Source organism: Camellia sinensis, chromosome 8 (genome assembly GCF_055761805.1).
Source record: "Camellia sinensis isolate YWXY chromosome 8, ASM5576180v1, whole genome shotgun sequence".
Lineage (NCBI taxonomy): Eukaryota > Viridiplantae > Streptophyta > Magnoliopsida > Ericales > Theaceae > Camellia > Camellia sinensis.
The window spans coordinates 191970899-191996594 of NC_138968.1; the positions used below are offsets into that span (position 1 = coordinate 191970899).

Here is a 25696-nt window from a genome sequence, read left to right on the forward strand (position 1 = left end):
AAGAAATCTGCAAAAAGGGGCAAAAATGAGCCAAAATTGGAAAAAGTCAACAAAAGTCAACTCTTGGGAAATGAAAAAGTCAACAAAAGTCAACTCCCGCGAAAATCTTCCAAATATGGAGACAAACTCACCTTAAGTGGCGAAAATGAGAAAAGAAGTCCCGAAATCAAAATTTAATCGGTTCAAAGTGCTTAAAACTGAAAGATTTCGCGAAAACAGCTTGCGTGGGACGTTGAAAAACGCGTATGGAGCATAGATCTGAGGGAGAAAATGGTTTGGGAAGCTAGAGAAGATGATTTCGGAGCTGCACTTGTGAGCACGAAGTGTTTGGATGAGTGTATTTAAAGAAAAAATGCTGAAAAGACAAAATTGCCCCGAATCTGGGCAAAGTAGCCGGCCAGCCACTTTTTCTGGCAGGCCGGCCATTTCCTTTTCAAGAACTGGCCGGTGGCCTCCCCCTTGCCATAAAAATGGCCGGTGGTGTTCCCCACATGCCCCCCAAGGTCCTTGCAAAGTTTGGGGAGGATTGGAGTCTCCGGGACCTGAAAAAGTACAAGAGAAGTGCACTTTCTGTTGCGAAATCGCTCCGCCGGAACCTCTGCTTCAACTTCTGATGCGTGCCTCATCATTACTCATCGAAAGTGAGATATATCCTTTTGAACATGTTGTAACCTCTTCGGGAGGTGAACCGGAGGTCGCAATCGAGTCGCCCTTGCCGAAACGCGCATTTCCTTGCTCGTTATCTTGTGACAAACATACATCCTGGTTTACGCTTGTTCTGCATTATCATGCACTTGACTGGCATTCTCATGCACGTACTTGCATTGTTATGCACGTCTCTTTGATATCACCGAGCCTCCGTGCTTAAACTCGCGTTGTCATGCGCGTTTCTTCCCGCATTGCGATGCACTTTTCCATCGACACCGCGGTTGTCTGCATTCAATATCACATTGAACATATGTTGTTAGATATGTTGTGCTTGTTGAGTTTCTTTCTTTTGCAGGCACGATATTGTATGTACAGTTCATTTGAAGCTGGTGCGACCAGACGAATTGCGCAGGTATCGTATCTTCTCCGTGTGAGACGCGACGAGAATTGAATAATTCTCTGCATTCCTAACTGCATGAAATGTAGTTGTTGCTTTGCATTCTTGCTTAAAACTGTTGCATCTATTTGCGAATACTTGTTTCATTATAGCTCGCTGCATTTGCATGATCATGAGTTACGTCCGGCGTTGTGCATATCATTTTGCATCTTGCCCCCTGCCTGCGGGCATGCTTGTGGGCACTTTTTTGTATGTTTGTCTAAGTCTTCGGCCTTGTCAAAAATGGGTCGTCTCTGGACTTTGACATTCACTCCCGTCACTTCTTGACTTCCGAGTTCTGTCAAAGAGGGGCAACTGTAGACACCCCATTTTTGACCGACCTTAAGACTCAGACGTCACCGACTGAGTGCTTGGTGATGGTGCATATTGTGCTCGTTCAGAGGTTTCAGAGTCTCAGCTGCGAGCCTTGCCTCCGGACTTCCGGACTCTTTCGTGCTTTGCCTCAGTTTGCGAACCAGGCTCTGTTTTCTCTTCCCGAAGGAAGGGAGAGGTCTCGTAGATCATCTCTCAGTGGTCGTAGGCTACGTTTCGTGGTTGTAGGCCATTTTGCCCGTTTGGAGTCCGGTTTCTGGTTTTTCAGAGCCGTTGGCTGTGTGCCTCGGTTCGGGACCGCCTAACCACCTCCGTTTGCTCCGGTTTTTGGCATGCATCTTATTTGCTCCCTTTTGAGGGACACTGTGGCTCAAAAAATCAACTTCGTGGTCGAACACCACTTCCGGTGCCTAACAGTCAGTTTTTGGGGCCTCGGACTGCGCGTTTCGGCCCCCGAACCTTCATTTTGCATCGGTTTGAGTTCATTTTTGGCAGAGACCCCTGTTTCATTGTTAGAAAGGTCATAGAAGGGTGGGAGGCCAGTAATTGCTCTGACAACCAGTTTTATTCCTCCATCGCCCTTCGTCGCCCGTTTTTCCCACTTGAAAGCCAATGTTGACCACCCTAAGGCCATTTTTCTTGCCCCAAACCACATATTTGTGTTGTACACACCTGGGAGGCCACCAATATCACATGGCCGGTCAGTAATTGTGTGTGACCTTTTTGAAACCCTCCTAAAAGTGGCCTTTTCTCTCTCTTGGTTCACTTTCTCCAGTTTTTGACCACATGGTTGTGTTGTGCACACATGGGAGGCCCTCTTTTTGGCATGGCCGGCCATCAATCATGATTGACCCTTTTGACCCTTGGCCGGCCGGCCATGGGAAGAGCCGGCCAGCCACCTGCAACTTGGATAACCAGCCGGCCTTGATCCTCTCTCCAGGTACATTACAGATGTGTATTCTGTTTCTCCCCAGATTGTGTATCCGGGTGGCTGCATTTTTGGGGGAGAAACTTGAATTCATTTCCCCCCCCTTTTTTCCCCCCTTTTTCTCCCCCCTTTTGCCTATATAACAGCAGCTCCAACTCCCATCTGAGGGTTACAAAAATTTGCCCTAAGCCCCTTGCATTGATCCTCTCTCTCCTCCTCTTTCAAGCACCAAAACCTCTCAAGTCCTACACCATTTACCCTACACCCCTTAGCACAAGGCCTCCACCCTCCATTCTAGCGGCTTCAAGGTCATTTCCAGAGGTCAAGAGCCACCAAACTTGGTCCAAAAGGCTGTCAAAGATTAGTCTTCAAGGGTAAATCTCTTTCTCCTCTTCTTGGCTCTATTTTTGCATACAATCTAAGCTATACTTGCTTACATTTTTGGGCTCCGACCCTAACTAAAAATAGCATTTTTTTGAGGTCTCTTTCATGTTTGTTTAAGGGCCTCTCCCTGTTTGAGGCTTCCTTTTTGCACTTTCTTCTTTACCCCTCTTGTATGCCTCTTTCTTGCATAGTATTTTAGGCTTATTTTTAAACTATTTTGAGGCATATTGTAAACTGTAAAGTGGCTTATTTTGAGCCTTTCTTCAACATTGTTGAAGGGCTCTTCACTGTTTGAGGCTTCCATCTGTCACTTGCCTCTTTATCCCTCTTTTGGCCATATTTTTGCATGTTTTGTTAGCCCCTTGTGCTTATATTTTTGGGCTCTGTTCCGAACTGTAAATAGCCTTATTTTGACCCCCTATTCATGTTTGATCAGGGGTCTTTAGCTTTTTGGAGCTTACTTTTTTCTCTTTGTGTTTAAACCTCTTTTTAGGCCTCATTTTGCATAGTATTTTAAACTTGCATGTGCACTGTTTTGGGTTTGGTCACTAACTGTAAAATACCATGTTTTGGGCCCCTCTTCAACTTTGTTGAAGGGCCCTCCTATGTTTGAGGCCAGAAACCATTACTTTCTTCTTTGTCCCTCTTTTGACTCATTTCTTGCACCATGTTTTAGGTCTATTTGTGTTTAGATACGTGGCTTGTTGCAAACTGTAAAGTGCTTTATGTTGAGCCCCTATTAAACTTTGTTGAATGGCTCTTGGCCATTCAGGGCCAGCAGCTGTTACTTGCTTCATTACCTCCCTTACGGGGCCATTTTTGCATGCTAGCTTAGTCCTATTTGTGTCCATTGTTTGGCCTTGCTTAAAACTGTAAATATTCTTGTTTTGGGGCTGTCTCGATTCTGTCTTCACACTTCATGTTCAAATAATGCATGCTTTGTATAGCTATAGGTCATTGCGCATGCTTAGTTTCGAGTTTCGGGTCTCATTTCATGCATCGGGTGCCATATTGCCATGTTCTGGGGCTGTTTTGCATCATGTTTTGCTACTGAAATTTACATGGTTGCATACCATATATCATGCCTTGCCATGCCTAGTTAGAGTTGCATGTTGTGCCTTAGGATCGGTCCTTGGTTTGCGTGCATGTGTGCACGCATTTCGAGTGTCTCATTTTCATCCCATGGCTACCGATGTGAGCATGGCTGAGGTCCACTCATGTTGGTGTAAGTCCATTGTGCATTGTGTATGCCATTTCATTTCATAGCATTGTGTATGCTAGGTTGTATGTTAGAGCATTGTGTATGCCATGTTACCTCGTGCATCGTGTATGTCATTTCATAGCATTCTGCATGCTAGATTGTATATTAGTTGCATTCATGCATGTCATGCATATTTCAAATGTGTTTGGGATAAGAGTTAGCCCGAGCACGGGGAACGAGGGACGTTTCGTACTTCGAGTGACGGAACGTGTCTCAATTCCCAATCGCCGACAGTCCGGATTACCCATGATGGAGTCTAGGCCTTGTTGTGTTTATATGTGCAGTCATTCTATATTGAGTTGCACAATTCGACTCCTCGGTCATCATGCATCGAGATGCGTGATTGGTGGCACGAGGATCGAGGCATGCATACATTTGTGAAAATACATTGCCATGCCCTTTTCCTGCTCTCTGTTGCAGCAAATCAAGAATCAGCAGCCTTTCAAAAGCCTTGCACAGCATTCCGGCATCAATCGCAAACAGAGGCTAATTGGGGCATCGCAGTGGATTTCCATGCCAAGCAACCCGAGCATGCATCATTCATCATCCGGAACGGAGTCGAGGCAGTCCCTGGCTTGCATGCTAGTTTACAGCTTTCTTAGTTAAATTTGTAATTTAATTAGGATTTTGTAATTATTTGGACTGTAATATTCATTTGGGACTGTATTATTCTTTCGGACCCTCTGTGCGAGGGCATAATTGTAATAAGTGTGCGTGTGTGTGATGCATGTCTTCCAACCCCACGTCTTTCTCCCTTTTATTTACCAGCTTATGATGGTTAGATTAGGGCATGTTTCAAGTAGCATACAGTATGATAGCATGTTGCATTCATTCATCTGTTTTGCATGCACCGGGCTCGGCGCATCATACTAACTGCATTGTATTTTCAATTCCAAGTTGAATACATGTTAGCTGTAGCATTTCATATGCCATGTCTAGAATAGTCGAGCCTGCTATAGTTGCATTTTTGAATGTGTTGCATTAGGTATTTCTGTATAATTAGGATCATGCATGGATTTCTAATTAGCTTCTGTTTTGGCTTGGAGTACTCGGTAAGTTTTATGCTTTAGCATCCTTGCATGCGTGTGAGTGACTGCCATGATAGCATGCTTACCATGAGGCTAATTGCTTATGTGATATAACTGCCTGAATGCCTGTGGGTGAAGGTTGGGTTATTTGAATTGGAACAATTCATCAAATGTGTGTTTTAAGCCCACTAGATAGTGGCAAAATCATGTTTTCTAAGCCCACCTGAAGGTGGCAAATCCACATCTTAGCCTACTTGCGAGTAGCACCATCAAACCATTTTCAAACAAACAAACATGAAATGTTTTATTCCTATTCAGGCGATCCAGTCTATACTTGTATGTTGTGCACATCACAGAGTAAATCTAGGCTAATAACCGGAATAAGAACGCATAATGTTTTCAAAAATGGATATCATGGTTAGTAGAGACCGATCTTTGATCGGGCGAGCGGGGGTGCTCACGAAGTGACTTTTCCCAATCGTACCCAAGTTCCCGAGCCGAGGCAACTTTGGTGATGACGAACACGTGGCCTTAGGCAAATGAGTCAGGGTTTCCTAAATTTCTCCAAAATAAAATATTTAGGTGGCGACTCTGTGTCTGGCAAAACAGTCCATGTTTGGCACTTCTTTCAAAATCTGTTTTCTCAAAACGATTTGCCGGATTTGGACTCTTTGGTTCAGATTTAGAACCGTGACAAATTGAGAGTCCGAACTGTTGTGAGCCCAATATCGAACGGAACGGGAGACTCGTTCCTCCCGGGGCGTTCGGGGACGTTTACACCATCTACCTACAATGAACAATTTGACTAAAGTCATATTGAATGGGATTTTGATGAATCTTCATCATCTGATGATGATATCATCATGATGCAACTATTCACAACTCAACAACAAAGATTACAGACGTTAAGCCTAAACCAACAAACCAGACATGTTGGTTCCACAAGTGTTCGTCGATACATTAATCGTGAGAGGGTCAAAGACGACGAACAAATTTATAGAGATTATTTTGCAGATAATCCTGTCTATCCTGAAGAATACTTCCGAAGACGTTTTCGAATGAGGCGGTCATTGTTTGTTAGTATCTTACACGATATTCAACAAGTGAATGAGTACTTCATCCAAACCCGTGATGCCACGGGTGCTCCTAGATTATCCAGTGTACAGAAGATGACTGCAGCATTTCGGATCCTCTAGTACGGCGTGCCTGCTGATGCTAGAGACGAGTACATTAGAATCGACAAAAGTACTGCAATTGTCGCCTTAAATTTTTTTACCAAATCAATTATTGCTACCTAGGAAGCCATTTACTTAAGATTTCCAAATGAAGCAGATGTCGCCAGATTATTGCAAGAGGGAGAGCAACACGGGTTTCCTAGAATGTTAGGGAGTTTGGATTATATGCATTGACGTTGGGATAAATGTCTAAGTGCCCAAGCCAGTGCTTACACTGGACATTATCACAAACCAACAGTTGTAATTGAGGCAGTTTTCTTTCTCAGCAAGGTATTGGTTAAATATGTCTAATTGTGTACTCATTTTTTGGACTTCAGTTTCAATGACTTGATTTCTCCGAAATAATTCTTTTGCATTTTTCCTACCCATCGGCGTTTTACCCCTTGCAGAGACACTGCCCTCACCAACAGTTGGATTGTTACCAACACTTGGACTATTGTCGTCTTCAAGAGAAATACAGTTTTCCATAGAGGAATCGGGGGCTGAATTAGGGGCAAACACTGTACGCATCCTTGACTTTACCATATTCATGGGAGCTACATCTTGCCACCTGATATTGTCTTGCAATATTGGCCAACAATGTTTAAAAGCGAAATGTTTGTTTTCATCTTGATGGTATAACAGTTTTGCTTGAAGCATCTGTTTAAAAAAAATTTAAATATTATTTAATTATGTAATTTTTATACGATACCAGAATAAGAAACTAAACATAATAACTGAAGATAAAAACTTACTATATCAACTTGAGAAATCCCACTTGGGTGAAGATTTTCGACTTGAGCTAAACACCCCTGAAATTTGTTAGACCATTTCATAATTATATCCCATCGAGATTGAATAAACACTTGTGTTCTGGACTGATCATTTTGAAGCAAGCAATAATTTTTGTAAATTCTTCCCCAAAAGTGAGTATACGATTGTGAATTGCCAACAATTTGGTCTTCCGAAATGTGACACCAAGATTTACAAATTGCCATATCTTCTTCAATGGTGAATGATTTTCTTCTCTTTGTTTTTGATGAACCTTCCATAGTGATTGGATGAAAAAACTAAAAAGAAAATAATTTAAGAGGTTTGCTGTGAAATTAGATTCAAAGAAGAGAGGAGAAAAGAAAAATTAAATGTAAATGTTTGTGTGAAATAAAAGTGACATTGAGGGTTTCAATTTATAGAAATTAAGAATATTACCGTTTGGGAAATAGCTGTTTGAAAGAGCTGTTGTAAAAAATAATTAATTAATTTTTTTTTGTTAAACAAACCAAACAGAGCCCAACGACTCTTTATTACACTGAGGCATCGCCGTCTGCCTCCATACATCTAGAATGATCCACTCTCTTCCTCTCCCTCTCACTCTGTCTTCTCCTCTATGGTTGAAACCAAACAGAGCACAAACCACTCTCCCTTCTCCTCCATGGTCGAAACCCCTCTCTTACTCTCTCTCGCTCTCTCTCCCTTTCACTCTCTCACTCTGTCTCCCTCTTCTCAAACCACTCCCCCTTCTCTTCCATGATCGAAACCCATTCTCCTTCATGATCTCCTCCATGATCGAAACCCTTTCTCCCCCTTCTCCTCCATGATTGAAACCCCTCTCTAACTCTCTCACTCGGTCTCCTTTTCAATCTCTCACCCTGTCTTCCCCCTCTCTCTGGTTTCACTTTGTCTCTCTCTCAATCTTCACCTCCGATCTATGTACTCTTTGTCTCTAGTACGATCTCCATCTATATACATACTTACATATATATATATATATATATGTTTTGATCTGTCTCCCTCTTAGTCTTCATGTGTTGATTTTTTCTTTATTTTTTCTGGTTGTTGATGTGGATCTGAGGTGATCGTGATTTTTGAAACTCAAAGCTGTCGATGGATTCAAACCGGATCTTTAAAAGATTTAAATTTGGTATTTCTTTTTTCAAATTTCCTTAATTATTTTTTTTGATCAATTTTTGTTCATCCATCAATTTTTGATATCTGTCTTCATCAATTTTTTTTGTTCATCCATCAAATCTGGTATCTCCCTATATATATGTTTTGATATCTGTCTCCCTCTCAATCTTCATTCTGCAAATTTTTGGACTTCCGATCATTTTATTGTGATGCTGGATTATCTTATTTCGTTTGGTTTATTGTGAATGCATACCATCTGATTTGGATTGATTGATTTGGTAATAAATGAATTAAAAAAAATTGAGAAACCGAATTTGGGTTTGTCAATTTCATTATGAAATTTGCTTGATTCTGAAAATTGGGTTTGATTTTGAAAAATGGGTTCCCTACTAGATTAATTCTGTTGTTTTCAACTGAATTTGGTGCCAAATTCCTGTTGATTTTTGCTGATCTGGCAAGCTTGGCATCTGCTATTTCACTTGCCAAATTTGAGAACACATATGGTATCTGCCATCTTTGGCAAGTGAAATAGCAGACTATTGGAGACAACTTTTTGCCATTCCTGTCATTTTTTAGCTTTGGCAAGTGATATAGCAGCTCTATTGGAGATGCTCTAATCCATATTCTACCCTAATTCACTTTATATAATATTATATTATATAATACAACATAATTACAATATATATAAATATAGATATAAGATTATATATATATATAACTATATATATGACAAATCTTTTTTTTTATATATATAACAAATATAAATATATAACTATTTGGATTAATTATTTATAATTAAATAACACATTAAATTAATTAATTACCACATTAAATTCATTACATATCACATTAAATTCTCATGTAACCACGTAATTAATAAAGACAAAAAAATAAAATAAAATAATAATACTAAATAATAACTTATGAAAAATCAGGGTCGCTACATTTACCCTTATCTTTCATCCTTTTTTGGACTGAGCTGTTTCTCTATCCCACATGCGTTTTTAAGGCATTTGATCAAACAAGGGAGAGGCATCATCCTCACAACTGTCAGCTACCTACTTGTGCTTATCACAACCATCATTCCATTGCCGATCGACTAATCCCAACTGTGAACCCAATCCCCAGCCGCAACTTCTAGACTTCTACGAGATTAACTCACTAGCAGCAACAATGGGATTACATTTTTAAGCCATGGCAGCATGACTTTTCTTCACCATCACAACACACACATACTCTCCTTCTTTGTTTTTTTTTCTCTACACCTGTTTGTTGTTGGTTTGATTTGTAGCAAGGTCGTTGTAGTGGGAAATGGAGGGGTAGTAGTGGACATGGGTGTAAACACAAATTTCGTATCATGCAATTAAGACACGAAATAAATGCACAAATAAGTAATCTTATTGATTATAATAAATGGGTATAATTTTCTGTGGTTTGCTCTTCTACAAAAGAACAAATCCTCTGATTCAATCTCTGAAATGGGTTGCAATCCAACGGTTGTAGAAGCTCGTAGTTAAATTGAACAAGTTGATGGATTTCTTCAAGTCTTAAAATAGTGAACCTTAGAGAAGAAAGGCTTGATTGAGGGCTTGAACGGCTTGATCTCGAATGAGTCTTGAAATGATCTCTTCGAAAAGAGAGACCAAATTTGTATTTGTAGCTTGAAAAGATTGGCACAAGTTTGGAGTGCTTGATAATCATTTCTTTTAAGTTTGAGAAACTATAAAGAGAATTTGGCAGAATCTCGAGATTGTTTATGAGCTTGCAAGACCATTAGCCAAAAAATGTCTCCCTCTTTTCCCTAATGAGAGCCTTTATTTATGTATAGGCTTAGGAGGGGAAGGTTAATTGTAGAAACTCCAAAATTGACTCTAATTTCTAAGAAACAAGCAATTTATTTATTATTTTATGGACATGATTTGCATTTAAATTTGAATATTGATAAGATATTTTCATGGGCCTCACATATTTGGGTTGATCCAATTATCAAAATAGGTCCACTTTTCTATTGGTATGACCTATAATTTAAAATGGATTAAGATTCATAATTTTAGTAGGACCCATATCCATTTGAAATAATTTGACCATCTTAATTTTGACTAATAAAGAAACTTTCATTTGTCTTAATTAAGCAACACGTAAAAATTTAAAGCCTTATTTGGTTTGCTTTTGGGAGAGTAATTTTGGAGAAATTTTTTTAAAATTTTGTTTGGTTTAATGATTTTGGAAAAAAAAAATTTCTAAAATCACTTTTTTTCTCTCGTCTCTTCTTTTCAATCATTTTTTTTCTCTCACATACATCTTCTTAACTACAACAAATTATTAAATCATCCCAAACTCCCATATTTCAAACTTACTTCCAAAATATACAACCAAACAAATTAAAAAATTTTCTAAACTTTCTCTCCAAAATTTTTTTTAAAAAAAATTTATCTCTCAAAACAAAACCAAACCAAACCAAACCAAACCAAACCAAACACACCAGTGTCTACAATGGGTTTGATTTGTATGTGTGTTGGTAAGGCTATAGTAGTTGGTATTGGTAATTTTTCTAGTAGGTTGCAGGTAGTTGCTGTGAGGTAGCTTTAAAGATGATAGCATAATATGCATGTTACATGCTTGATTTATTGCTTCAAAGAATTAAAAACGATAACTTTAATGAGATGCATCCAATTGGAATCTTTAACAAATAAAAATCCTCGTGCAGACTGTTGGTGGCAGCCTATTCTTGTATTCGAAAGCTATTGCCCAGTGCAAGGAAAATGAGAAAAATTATTGAGTATGGTGAATTTTTTACTTCTGGAGATAGTGTGCAACATAGCAAAGGCCTGGGTTAACATTGATGGATTGTTGGGCTATGATTTTTGTCTCTAAATTATACACACGTCATATTTGTGCATATATCAATTGCACAAACACAAAAATAAACCAAGAAACATATGTATGAGTTGTTGGTCTTTCTCAAAATTTCAGATTTTTAAAGAGAAATTGAGCACCTTGGGTTTTATTTTTGTGGAATTGGGGCTCTGTATACGTATGTATATTTGATGTTTGTAGTGTACTATGGTAGTGGGTAGGTTCATGTTGATGAGGAGTGGATTTAGTTATCATTGACGGTTCGAACTAGAGAGGTAACATTACATGCTTAAGTCTCTCTCTCTCAGAAATTGTGGTTTGTTGGGTGGCAATAGGGGTGGATACAAAGGTAGGTGAAGGTGGCAGTGGTGGAGATTGGTGGTATTATGGTGGTGAGTTTTGGCGATTGCAATGGAATGCGGGGTGGAGATTGGAGACATGTGCATATCAACTGTTTGATGAAATCATTAATTTTTTTTGGTAGGCCCATTTGAAGTAGGTAGTTTAAGAGGTGGTGGGATGGGAGAGGAATATATGACAGTGGTTATTGGTGAAGGGTGGCTAGGTGAGAGCTAAGTGGGTGGGATAAGGTACAAATATTTGGTGTGGTTTGAGCGTTGGATATAGTGGCTGTAGTGGCTTTGGCTAGTGGCATGGCAATGGGGCAATGGTGCATGAGAGTTGAGGAATGATTGTTTAGATGTTGGGGCATTGATGAATGGTTGTTGTTTGTTGTTGTTGTTGTTGTTGTTGTTGTGAGAGGTGATCTATAAAGGTGGCTGTTGTGATGGTATATGCATGTGCATATCAACTGTTTGAAGAAATGACTATAAGATATGGGTAAATATTGTGTTAGATAATAGAAGAATCTTTTAAGAGTATTTATGATATTTTAAGAAAATTAAATGATGACATAAGCAAAATCTGTTAGTTGACTTAACTGTCAACTAATGGAGGGGGCTTTTGTAATGTGAGTATAAATCTTAGAGAGAGGGATGTATTTTCTAGAACTACAAGGGTACTAATGTATTTGTTTGAAATCTCAGGGGTGTAGGTGTAATTTACCCTTTAAATAAATAAACTACTGGTGTACCAACTAGTATTATGCCATTATTACTGACCCAACCTATTATGTAAATTACAAATATCAAAGCTTCTAAAATTATGTCACTTCATTTGTTAATATACTCATTAGTACTTTAATTAATACATATAGTATTATTCGAACGTTTACCTATATGTCATAGTTTAGGTGAACAATGTATTAATGACATTGAATGATGTGTTTAATGACCATTCATGGTAAAAACCGTTAGTCTTTTTTTATTTAGTTGTTTGGTCTGACCTAAAATTCTACATATTTTTTCTTACATTTCTTGTTTTGATCATGCTTCGAAACTCTAATAGTGGAACTCTAATCAGAGCTCCATTGACGTAGCAGGAAGTGCGCACACACACACAAAAAAAGAAAAGAAAAAAAGATACATGCATCACATCATCAATGGATGGGGCTTACTACCAACTTATTAGAACTGTGATTGGAGCTTTATAATTAGATCTCTAAAACATTTTCCTTCTTAGTTTCCAGCATGTTGTCATCTCACCTACCATTCACATAAAAACTATCAGTCTTGTTTGTTTAATTGCTTGCTCCTATGTAAAATTAAAAGTTGAGCTTATTTCAGGTTTAAATTTGAATTTTAATATTATGTTTAAATTTGTGGGATTTACTATGAGTTTATTTCAATGATTCAAATGTGTTTCTCATCTATAAAAGAAATTAGATCAGTATGATAATAATTACATTTTTATTTTATCGTATTTGTTTTTAAGAAAATGGATGACAAGTATATTTTTAAAAATAAATTATTATTTTTAGATAAAAATCATAAAATGAAAATATTACGATTATTGAATTGATCTAATTGTTTTCATATATGATATATACGATGATCCTATAAAATGAATATTTGAATCATCAAAACAAGATCCATAGTAGGAGAGCTCGAACATGACGGTCAAGTTCATATTTAAACTTGGGGTTTGGTTATGGTGTGCAACTTACACCTTACACCTTATACCTTACACTTACACCTTACACTTACACCTTTTGTAAAAAATTAAACCTTACACTTACACCTTTTTTGAGGTTGCACACCATGTGCAACCCACTTACACCTTACACCTTACACTTACACCTTATACTTATACTTACACCTTACACTTACACTTTTTGTGTAAGTGGCACATGGTGTGCACTTGCACACTTAAGAAAACTCCTTAAACTTGACATAAGCTCAACCCTAAATGTATTACAAAAAAAAAAATTCCTAAGGTTTGACCCTTATCACAAATTAAATTATAAGTTTTTAATTTTATCAATTTAAACCATAAATTTTTGATTTGTTCTCAATCTAAATCATTTGTTTAAGTAAAATCAACTGAAAATTAAACTCAATAAAAAGAATATTTTAAACATTTTATGTATAGTTACATTGAATTTAATAATTAAAACGTTATTTTTCTATCAATTTTATTTAACAAAAACATGCGAATGGTTTATGTTAAAAAAAAAAATCAAAAGATTGGGATTTAAGTTGACATAATTAATAATTCAGAGTTTATTTTTGTTATAAGGCTCAAACCTTAAGGGTTTTTTTTTTTTTTTTTAAATTATCTCAAATTATTTATTTATTGTTTTTGAGAATGAAACCCACATTATATAATGTTTTGCCATTATAGAATGAAAGGTATTTTACAACAAACTTTGAGCTAGACTTGATGATGGGAACCCCCCACAAGGTAATTCATCTTGCGCAATATCCACTCTCAACATTTTTTTGCATTTTTATTTTTAATTGTCTAAACTGTCATTGTTTTGTACATATTATTAAAGGATTTTTTTTTTTCTATCTATCACGGTTCACGTGTACTTCATGTCCGTTAAAAAAAAAAAATACAAATAAAAAAATTCTAAATTTGAGTAGACTCCACCATCTCAATAGTAAAAATTGTATATTTTATTAATTAAAATAAGGAGTACAACCTTTGAATATTCTTATAAATTTTTTTTTATATTTTGACAATGTATTCCCAAATCAGAAGGATACAAGCCATCATCGATTCAGCAACATGTAAGTTATTGATTTTGAATCTCTTACATACTTTCTGCACAATAAACATGAACTCAAGCTCCCTCCTTGACAGTCTATTACACACTTATAATGATTACAAGTTTACAATTTCATGGGAAAATATAAAACTAGCATCTAACATTAACATATATCTTTATTAACATCTCATTATTAAACATGAGGAGGAGGATAAGGAATGAGAATCAAGTAAGCAAATACATCTGTCATGTCTAGTTCTTCTTGCTTCATTCCACTGGGGAGTTTTCAATTGAAATGGTACACCAATTGCACGAGTACAAGCTCAATATTAGGTATGGCAAACGCTATATCCCGACATATCCTTCTTCCTGCTCCAAATGAGATATATTCAAAACATACCCCCTTGAAATCAACCGTGTTGTTTAAAAATCTCTCCGATTCAAATTTCTCAGCTTTATTTCAGTGTTTGGGATCTCTGTCAATCGCCTACGCCTACGTATTAACAATGACTTTGGTCTTTACAAGTATTTCGTATCCATTAATCGTGCATTGCTCATTGGATTCTCTTGGAAGTAACAAAGGAGCAGAGAGGGATGTAGCCTCAATTAATGTTTCTTTGATTACTGAGTTTAAGTATTTCAATTCGTGTATACAAGTTTCATCAACATTTTTTTTCCCATCAAAGACATGCCTTACCTCGGCTTGTGCCCATTTCATTACTTGTGAGTTTTTTTTATTATCATTTCTGACATTGGCCACTGTACAACTCCTGATGATTTCTCACTTCCAGCATCGAAAATGTCCTGAAATGGGATTGATGGTATTCAATTTAGGTTATTAACATCGCTAGTAATTCTTCAAAAAATTTCTTGGTGCGAAGATTGAGAAGTTTCTCAACAAATATATTCTAAAAGTATAAATTTTATAAAAACTAAATAAGGGATTTTTATTGATAAGTCCAATTTAGAAGTGTTTTAATCCAAGAAGTCCATGAAAGAATTTTTTAACCCATTTAGTCCCATGTATGTATAGTTTTATTCCATAAAGTCCATTTTCTTAATTTACATTATTTTCTTGGACACTTATGCCCTTATATTTAATTTGGATACCCTTATAAATATTTTTTCAACGATTAGCAATTTAATGATGTGAACATTCATATTTTAAAATTCACATTTGTAGGAATGTAAATTGGCCCGTGGGCGGCCCGAAACTCGCTCGCGAGCCAGGGCAGGTCCGGCCCATTGACAATGTGAATATTCACATTGACATGTTAAAATTCACATTAATAGGAGTGTAAAATTGACCCCCGTTCCGTGGCGGCGCGAAACCCGCCCGCGGCCCATGGGCGGCCCGAGACGGGCCCGGTCCGGCCCGTTGACAATGTGAATATTCACATTGACATATTAATATTCACATTGATAAGAGTATAAAATTGGGCCGCGGTCCATGGGCGGCCAAAAGCCCGCCCGCAGCCCGGGGCGAGCCCGGCCCGGCCCGTTGACAATGTGAATATTCACATTGACATGTTAACATTCACATTGATAGGAGTGTAAAATTAGCCCGCGCCTCGTAGCTGCCCGAAACCCGCCCACGGCCCGTGGGCGGGCCCGGCTCGGCCTGTTAACAATGTGAATGTTCACATTGACATGTTAACATTCACATTGATAAGAGTATAAAACTGGACAGCAGCCCAAGGCGGGCCCGACTCGACCCGGCCCGGCCTGTTGACAATGTGAATATTCACATTGACATGTTAATATTCACATTAATAAGAGTGTAAAATTGGCCCCTGTCCCGTGGCGGCGCGAAACCTACCCGCGGCCCATGGGTGGCCTGGTCCGGCCCGTTGAAAATGTAAATATTCACATTGACATGTTAATATTCACATTGATAAGAATATAAAATTGGCCCGCGACCCATGGACGGCCAAAAGCCTGCCCGCGGCCCGGGGCGGGCCCTGCCCGGCTCGTTGACAATGTGAATATTCACATTGACATGTTAACATTCATATTGATAAGAGTGTAAAATTGGCCCGCAGCCCGTGGGCGGCCCGAAGCCCGATCGCAGCCCGAGGCGGGCTTGGCCCGACCCGTGACAATGTGAATATTCACATTGACATGTTAACATGCACATTAATAGGAGTGTAAAATTAGCCCGTGCCTCGTGGCTGCCCGAAACCAGTCCACGGCCCGTGGGCGGCCCGGGGCGGGCCCGGCCCGGCCTGTTGACAATGTGAATATTCACATTGATATGTTAACATTCACATTGATAAGAGTGTACAATTGGCCCGTGACCCGTGGGCAGCCCGAAGCCCGACCTCGGGGCAGGACGGGCCCGGCCCGTTGGCAATGTGAATATTCACATTGATATGTTAACATTCACATTGATAAGAGTATAAAATTGGCCCGCAGCCCGTGGACGGCCCGAAGCCAGATCGCAGCCCGAGGCGGGCTTGGCCCGACCCGTGACAATGTGAATATTCACATTGACATGTTAACATTAACATTGATAGGAGTGTAAAACTTGTCCGCTGCTCGAAGCTCTCCCGCGGCCCGGGGTAGGCCCGGACCCAAACCCGGGCCACCCCGGGCCGCCCACGGGCTTCGGGCCGTCCATGGGACGCGAGTCAATTTTACACTCTTATCAATGTGAATGTTAACATGTCAATGTGAATATTCACATTGCCAACAGGCCGGGTCGGGCCTGCCTCGGGCTGCTCACGGGCCGTGGGCGTGTTTCGGACAGCCACGAGGCACGAGCTAATGTTACACTCTTATCAATGTGAATGTTAACATGTCAATGTGAATATTCACGTTGTCAACGGGCCGGGCCCGCGTCGGCCCGGGGCCGGGCTTCGGGCTGCCCACGGGTCACGGGCTAATTTTACACTCTTATCAATGTTAATGTTAATATGTCAATGTAAATATTCACATTGTCAACGAGCCGGGCCGGGCTCGCCCTGGGCAGCGGGCGGGCTTCGGGCAGCCCACGGGCCACGGGCCAATTTTACACTCCTATCAATGTGAATGTTAATATGTCAATGTGAATATTCACATTGTCAACGGGCCGGACCGGACTCGCCCCGGGCCGCCCATGGGATGCGAGTCAATTTTACACTCTTATCAATGTGAATGTTAATATGTCAATGTGAATATTCACATTGTCAACAGGCCGGGCCGGGCCCGCCCTGGGCCGCCCCACGGGCCGTGGGCTAGTTTCGGGCAGCCACGGGGCGCGGGCTAATTTTATACTCTTATCAATGTGAATGTTAACATGTCAATGTAAATATTTGCATTATCAACGGGTCGGGTCGGGCCCGCCCAGGGCAGCCCACGAGCCGCAGGCGGGTTTCGGGCCGGCCACAGGCTGCGGGCTAATTTTACACTCCTATCAATGTGAATGTTAACATGTCAATGTGAATATTCACATTGTCAACGGGCCAGGCCGGGCCCGGGCTTCGGGCTGCCCACGGGTCATAGGCCAATTTTACACTCTTGTCAATGTTAATGTTAATATGTCAATGTGAATATTCATATTGTGAACGAGCCGGCCCGGGCCCGCCCTGGACGACGGGCTGGTTTCGGGCCACCCATAGGCCGCAGGCCAATTTTACACTCCTATCAATGTGAATGTTAACTTGTCAATGTGAATATTCATATTATCAACGGGCCGGGTCGGGCCTTTTTTTTTGCTTGTGGGCTGGCCCGGCCCGACTCGAATTTTTCCGGGCACCCACGAGGATCGACATGAGTCGGGCCCCTACACATTGACGATATAAACATTTATATTGACGGTGTGAACATTCACATTAAGGGTATTTTGGTAATTATGTCACCCATAGGACTTATTGAAACATAAGAAAATAATGTGAACTAAATGGAACATAAGTAGATGAAAAGGGTATTTTGGTCTTCTTATCTCAAATTGGACCTAATGGAATAGTCAAAAAGAATATGGGTTGGATGGAATAAAGCTCTTAGAAAATGGATTTATCAAAAAAGCTCCCAATAAATAAATACAATAAAAATTATAACATTTCAAAATTTGAAACAAAAATAGCTAACTTCACCTCTCAACTAAATATTCATGTAGCTATGCTAGCTGAGCAAGTGAAAAAAAAAAACAAAAAACAAAAAACAAAAAACAAAAAACAAAAACAAATTTGACCCAATCATGATTGAAAACTTTTGAAAGAATTTTATTTTTGAATTAAACAACAGACTAAGAAAATTTTCAATCTCATAAAAAGATTGAATTGGCACAATTTGGCTATGAGACTCAATCACGAGACTCACTTTAATAATTAGAATAATTCATTTTATCAATATATCTCTATAAATTATCTATAAATTTTTTTACATCGAGTCCATAATTACAATCAGATGATTTTATGATATTTATATTTTAAAAAATAAATAACAAATATAAATTTTAAAAATAAAGCAAGGTTGTCGATGATTATCCCATAACCCTCCCCCACATCCATATGTAGATAATGATATGATATTCTTAATATACTCAAAAATGAATAAATAAAGATATGATATTCTTAAGCCTCGTTTGGCAAGTGGCTATTTTAGTCAAAAAGTCAAAAAATCACTAAAAAAATAAAAAAACCAACAACTCATACCAAAAAGTCAAAGATTCCTTTTTCTTTTTATTTTTTGCATATCTTTTCGTAAAAAATCAAAAAGTCATCCCAAACATACTAGTTTTTTTTACATCACATTTTAACCAAAAAGTCAAAAAGTTACTAAAAAAACATGTTCCCAAGCGAGGTCTTAATGTGTGGGGGTGATTTCCGCACTATGAAAAAGGGTTGAACTTCGTGGAAGAACAACGTGCTCCAAGAATTGAAGATCAGCACAGAGTAACAAACGATGAGGCTGCCTATCATGACCCAAACCTGCTCCTATAGGTTTAGCATTGTAACCGGCCAGTAATCACAAGATTACCAAAGACCTTTGAGATATATTAACAAAATAAGGGGTTAGCGGAAGCAAATACAATCATATAATGTCCATAGAGCTGTGCAGACTTATATGGAACAAAAAATTTAAAACTTATATTGACATATATGAAGTTATCATCACGTTATCCTTACGTCTTCTTATATACAGATAAACCAAAATGGGACTTAACCCAATATACAAAGTTTACAAAAGTCTTGTTCAACAAAAGAAAGAAAAAGGTAAAGACAGACATCACGTGCACTTGACTTGAACATTGAAACACTTGGGAACCTTCGCGAGAGGCACGATGGTTGGCTTAACAAATAGAACTCCAGGCTGGCATCTTAGGTCTGGTCCCGTGCCTGATCATCTACATACGTAAATGATACGGTAAGTTGGAGCCTAGTGAATAACAACAGAGTAAAGGGTTTATGAATGATGTCCAAAACAGATTCAAAAATTAGATTTCAAATCAGAACAGATTCAGATTCACATATGTATACATATTTCTTAAACAGTTATACGTGGTACATCCATTAGCTAACAAATCACTTGGTCATAAAGACCCACTTTCACTTGGGATGGTCATAAAGACCCATATGCAGATTATATAAGCGGTTATGCATAACCAGTTCCATGACTTGAAACCCTAGTACCAGGTCGTAGATATCACATGAACACTTGATGCTAAGTATGTCATGAATACATTTTAGAAAACTGGATAATAATTCAGGATACACAAAATAACATTTCATAAAACAGATCATATCTTATCATTCTGAAAATACTTATAATCAAGCATAGCTTTACAGAGTTGTTACTCACAGATAGCTCCAATAGTAGAACAAATCACTTGGACAGAACAAACTGATCAGGCAGGCGATAACACATGACCTACACAAACACGTAATAGATACACATTGAACACATGTCCCAAAGGTGCTTAACTTATTATTCTTCTTTCTTAACGTGCGTTTCTAATTCTTATCCTCATTATTATAGTTTAATCATGGCCTAGGAATACCTATGATGCAAACATGTACTTTGAAAACACTTGCAAATTTTTTGAAAACAGGGCAGTTCGCTCAAGCGAAACTTTGGTTACTCGAGCAGTCTGCAAAATCTGTAAAAGTACTGGATGCTCAATTTTCACGCTCGACGGTGGCTCGACAGTTGTTCGAGCCAAGTATTGAGAAAAAGAATGTTCGCTCAAGCACACAATCGGTCGCTCGAGCCACCGTGCAATTGTCTGCAAAACTACATGCAGCTCTCATTTTACGCTTGAGCCAACATCTTGGTCGCTCAAGCCAAGGTTCAAAACAAAGAGTGGTCGATCGAGCAAAGCTTTGGTCACTCGAGCGAGGATGCAGAATTTGGAATTTCCAAATTTGTTCTTCAAGTTCAAAACTTGATTTCAAAGTAGCAAAATACATTCTTTTGGGCCCAAAACTTGAGAAAACATGTAGAAACTCATAATGTGTCTTGAATTGAAAATCATTTCGCAAAACCAAGGCCCAAAAGCATATCAATTACCCAAAACCAAACTTGAAATGTATATGTATATAACATGCATGTAAAGCTATGAATTCAAAACTTTCAAAACATACATAATTAGGATAAATTTCTATGAAACATGATGAATTCTCAAAATCAAGCTAAGATAAGTGCATGTATGAGAAAATTCTTTGAAAAACAACTTCAAATTGTCATAATTTACGCATGCATAAATCATGCTCAATTCGACCTTCTAATTGTGACACCCTAATTTTTTTTTGGAACATCATAAAATTTAAATAACAAATAACTTGCTAAATAAAAATTTTAACAACTAATTAGGAAATTTAAATTCTCATATAGTCAAAGCTTCACAACAAAACAAAATTATGAGTCCACATACAATATTACAACAACTTTATAACATTCGTAATTACTAATACAAAAGATAATAAAATTTTATTTTGCTAAAATCTTGATTTCAAGTTAGCCACGGTTCTATATTAGTAGCGGCCCCAATTTCGGCTTCAATCCCTTCCTCGTCATAATCTAGCATAAAACGCCAAGGCAACAAAATATATGCCATGAGTTTTGCAACACAGTAAGAAAATATAACTAACCTACCATTCTTTTTAAGAGAAAGTAATTAGATAATAATTATGACAATTAAGAGAAAATTACGGAATTAATAGCATGATAATATAATAACAATTTAAAATAATTTCAACAGTTTTATTAGTTTAGGTGACACTCAAAATCTCACTAAAGAGATTTTCTTATCAACTACTAAGCCATGGCCACGGTTAATTTGGAAATCCCTTGGTCAAATATTGCCCACACCCAGAGTTATATACCCAAGCCGTGGCATCCGTGGTCTATCACAAGGGAACGGTCTGCTAGGGGTATGTAACCTCCCTATGTGCCACTGGCACACCCATAGTTATTCCAAAACCGAATACCAAAAAGGGTTCAAATAAGTCCCGTGCCAAATACCAAAAAGGGTTCAAATAAGTCTCGTGCCATCTTAGGGTTTTGCGACACAATTACATAAAAATTATTAAAAACCAAGGCTCACCCTGAACTACCGGCATTAACCCTCGATCGTTAACTTTATATATACCGTTAATCATTTCAATTAGTTTTCATATTAATCACAAATAATTCAAATTTCAATCACCAATAATGTTATACCAACTCATTAAAATTTCTAACATAAAATATTACACATGCCACACATTAATAAATCAATGTACAAAATTTAAATAAACAATTAATTTAAACGATGGTATGAATTAATAATGTAGATACAAAAGAAATAAACCATAATCATACACATGCATGGATTTTTAATTTACAAGATTAGGCTAGCACAATATTAAATTTTAGTCCAAATAAACAATTTAAGAGATAATTTTTTATTTCTCCTCAATATGCCAGAATTTTTCAGAATGTATATCTTGTAATTAAAATTTTAAATAAATTACTTATGCAACTTTAAAATTCATATAAATCTATTAAATACTCAATAAACATGTTATGGTCATTTTTCAGAAAGCATTTTACAAAAATAAATTATAAATAATTTTAAAAAATTCAAAGAAAGTTTATGACACAGATTTATCACATTTTCTTAAATTAATTCCATACTTAAATTTATAAATAAATTCCATAATCTAAAAATTTATTATGAAACTAGACTTCTCAAATTTAATTTTTTATTTAGAAATTACTAGATTTGGTTTAATATAGAGTTTTTAATGATTTTTCCAACATAGAGTAAAATCTGTCTTATAGTTCTAGATTTGGTTAAAAATTTATATAAATTCGTAAAAAAACTCAATAATTGTTGCAAAAATTCTTGGATGAGATAGATATCATTCTCAACAACTTTGTAGAATAAATGAGCTCCAAATTTTGAGTATAAAATTGTCTAAAAATTCGTACAACTGTTTGGTAGATTTAAGGGCCAAATAAAATCTTCAATCCTCTCTTTAATGGTATAAACTACACATGCAAACCTATTTTCACAATAATATCATGACTTTAAGACTACCAATATCTTCAAATATTTGATATGCAAATCACAAAATTTATATACAACTATAAATAAAATTTTATCTATAAATATTGCTAGGAACACAATTTGAAATTTTAACTTAAAAAAATGAGTGGGTTGAGAGGGTTTTTTTTACTTAGTTGTAGGATTGAAATAGAGTGATGAAATGGTAGGAAAATTAACTTTCTTGATCTCCTCCTTTTCTTCTTCTCCTACTAGTGTAGCTTGCTCACGGGAACTCTCTCCATGATCAGATAAATGAGTAAGCATGCATATACATTTATATATGAACTCCCGAGGTTCTCTCTCTCTCTCTTCCTCTCCCTTTCTCATCATTCTCTCAGGTCTAATCATATTTTCCAAATCCAAGAAGTATAATTGAGTCTTATTCGCTATAATGCCATGCAAGCAAACAAATGGCATTCTATTGCCACCGGAAATCTAATTCTGATTTTTTTATTATTTGTATATATATATATAGTTGTATATTTGTGTGGGTTTTTTAAAATTGATACACTAAAGTTTTTACCTAATGTATTTAGTAAGGATAATTATTATGTTGAACCCTCATTAAAATAATTTATAAACAACAAATATTGAACGTCCACAAAATTATTATTTTTAATAATGTTTTTGTTAGTGATTGAATTGTGTTAATTTAAAACTAACTTATATACTAATATATATTTTAGATAGACTATGGGTAAAGTTAATTAATTAATTAATTAATTTTCTTTTAAGAATAATTAAATAAGGGTTCTCACACTAATATGCAATTCTAGCTTCTTGTCCTCAATTTCATGCAATTTAGACTTTAACTTAGATAATCTCACGTCCTACATAATTTATGATCAAGAATTTGGTTGAATTCTTACCTTAAGCTTGAGTTTACAAGTGTAGAAGATTAATTCTCTCAAATCTTCTTCAATTCCTCCAAATTCTCTCCAATTGTCCTATTTCTTCTTCATTACTTGTTAAGCATTCTTAATCAAGAATTATAGGCTAATCATAGGTCGGGGTTTGGTCGGAAACCCCTTCGATCGTAAAGTCAGGGACTAAGGGAGAGGAATAAAAGAGAATGCAAAGAGTGTATGTGTTGAGTGTGTGGATTTTGGATCCCTTGAGGGTGGAGAGTGTTCACCTTTTATAGGAGAAGGTTGTTTGTCCTCAAAGACTTTCTCTTTCCGCCATTTGTCTTATTTGTCCTGTTCATGGTCATCACTCATTGGAGGAGGACATCCACTTTGCCCGGCACTCAGGTGTCGGTTTGTCTTGTTTGTCTAATTAGTGATCGTCTTTCATTGGAGGAGGACGACCACTCTACCTGACACTCAGGTGCAGGTCTGTTATGTGTGTGCCTTGTTCCTCTGTGCCTCCATGTCTGTACGTTTTATTCAGATAGAGGGAGATGACCAGAGTTGTTTGTCTTTTGCGAGCTCCAAGAAAGATATTCGGTGAATTGGCATTCTCTAAGTTGGCCCACATCGGAGTGGTTGCCTGCCAAACTAGGAGGTCCAATATGTTGCTCGACCCACTTTAGAGTGGTTGTCCAACATGTTGCTCGGCCCACTTCGGAGTGGTTGCCTGTCCAACCAAGAGGTCCAACATGTTGCTCAGCCCACTTCGGAGTGGTTTTCCAACATGTTGCTCGGTCTGTTTCGGAGTAGGCCTGGCATTAGACCGCTACCTTGATTGCCTTACTTTGGAGCAAGTGTTTGGTCATTGGGCTGAGTCCTTAGCTCCCCTATTGGTGCGGGTCTGGCGTTGGACCGAACACCAAGACTTAATTAATTTTATCCCACTTGACTTAATATACTCAAAAATGAATAAATAAATAAATTAATGGACCCTAAAATTCTAACCAATCTCTTATGATACTGGAGACAAGCACTTAGTTATACCAACCAAGATAACAGCTTTGACGTTGTCGTCTGTCAATGGAAATTCAAGCTCACCGTCTTTCTAAACTCTCAGAAGAACATCAACCAAATCCTCTGCTTCTCCTCTTCCACTCTCTCTCACTCTGTGTTTCTTCACAATGTTTCCAAGTATTTGATCAACTCTCTTATGCAACTTCTCAAGCTTATCTCTCATTCCATTCATCACTTGAAGCAATTTCACTTATGGGTACATATACGTAACACTAAACCCACCATACAATGCTACAATTTCCTCCATAGCTTCGATGAATGCTTCTTGATCTCTGTTTTTCTTCCCAAAAGCAGTAACCCCATAGATATGCAAGGAAATTCTCTTGCTCAGATTGATTGTCGACCCTGTGTTTGATGAAATGTCTTTTACAAAATTCATCAACTTCTTTTCCCTAATTCCCTGGAATGTTTTGACCCGCTTCGAGCTCAGAAGCTCCGTTATGCAAATTGTCACGACCCCAAACCCGTCCCTATGGGTTTAGCATCGTAACCGGCCAGTAATCCATGATTACCGAAGGCCTGCTTAACAATAGTAACAGTAATATAGAGTGCAGGGGCTGACGGAAGCCAAAACAGTAATAAAAGATGTCCAATGAGCTGTGACAGTCTGTATGCAAAAAGACTTTTCATAACATGTACACTTCATAACCAGAACAGTATATGCATACAACTTATACAGACATTCAGGTTAGGGACCAAATCTCTACCATAACAGTACAGTGCCAGTCTATACAGTATTACAAACAGAGACAGAAGGGTGAATTGAAACACCCCAAAGGCCTAAGGTTGAACACACTGGGAACCTCACAGTGAGGCACGTTGGTTGGCTTGACCAAAAAGGGAGTTTAACCCAACGCTCCTAGCTCCGATTCGGTGCCTGGACACCTACATATATATATATATATATATAAATAGTGAGCTAAAGCCCAGTGAATAACATATGCGTAAAGAGGTTAAGAATGAATGTCCTTTCAGTATTTAAAACAATCAGTTATAACAGTATATCAGTCATTCAGTCATAGCAGTCATATGTGGTACATCCCATAACAAACAGTACAGTAGGTCTTAACAAATCGGACAGTCAGTTGATGGCCATCATATCAGTAAACAGTAGTGGTTCCAAATATAGGAACCGACAGTGATCTCTGTAA

General features: G+C 37.8%; 1 pseudogene; it reads right to left on the minus strand.

Moving 5' to 3' along the window:
• Nucleotides 1-14301: 14301 nt before the first annotated feature.
• LOC145798372 (cytochrome P450 71D10-like) lies at nucleotides 14302-24717 on the minus strand (annotated as a pseudogene).
• Nucleotides 24718-25696: the final 979 nt, after the last annotated feature.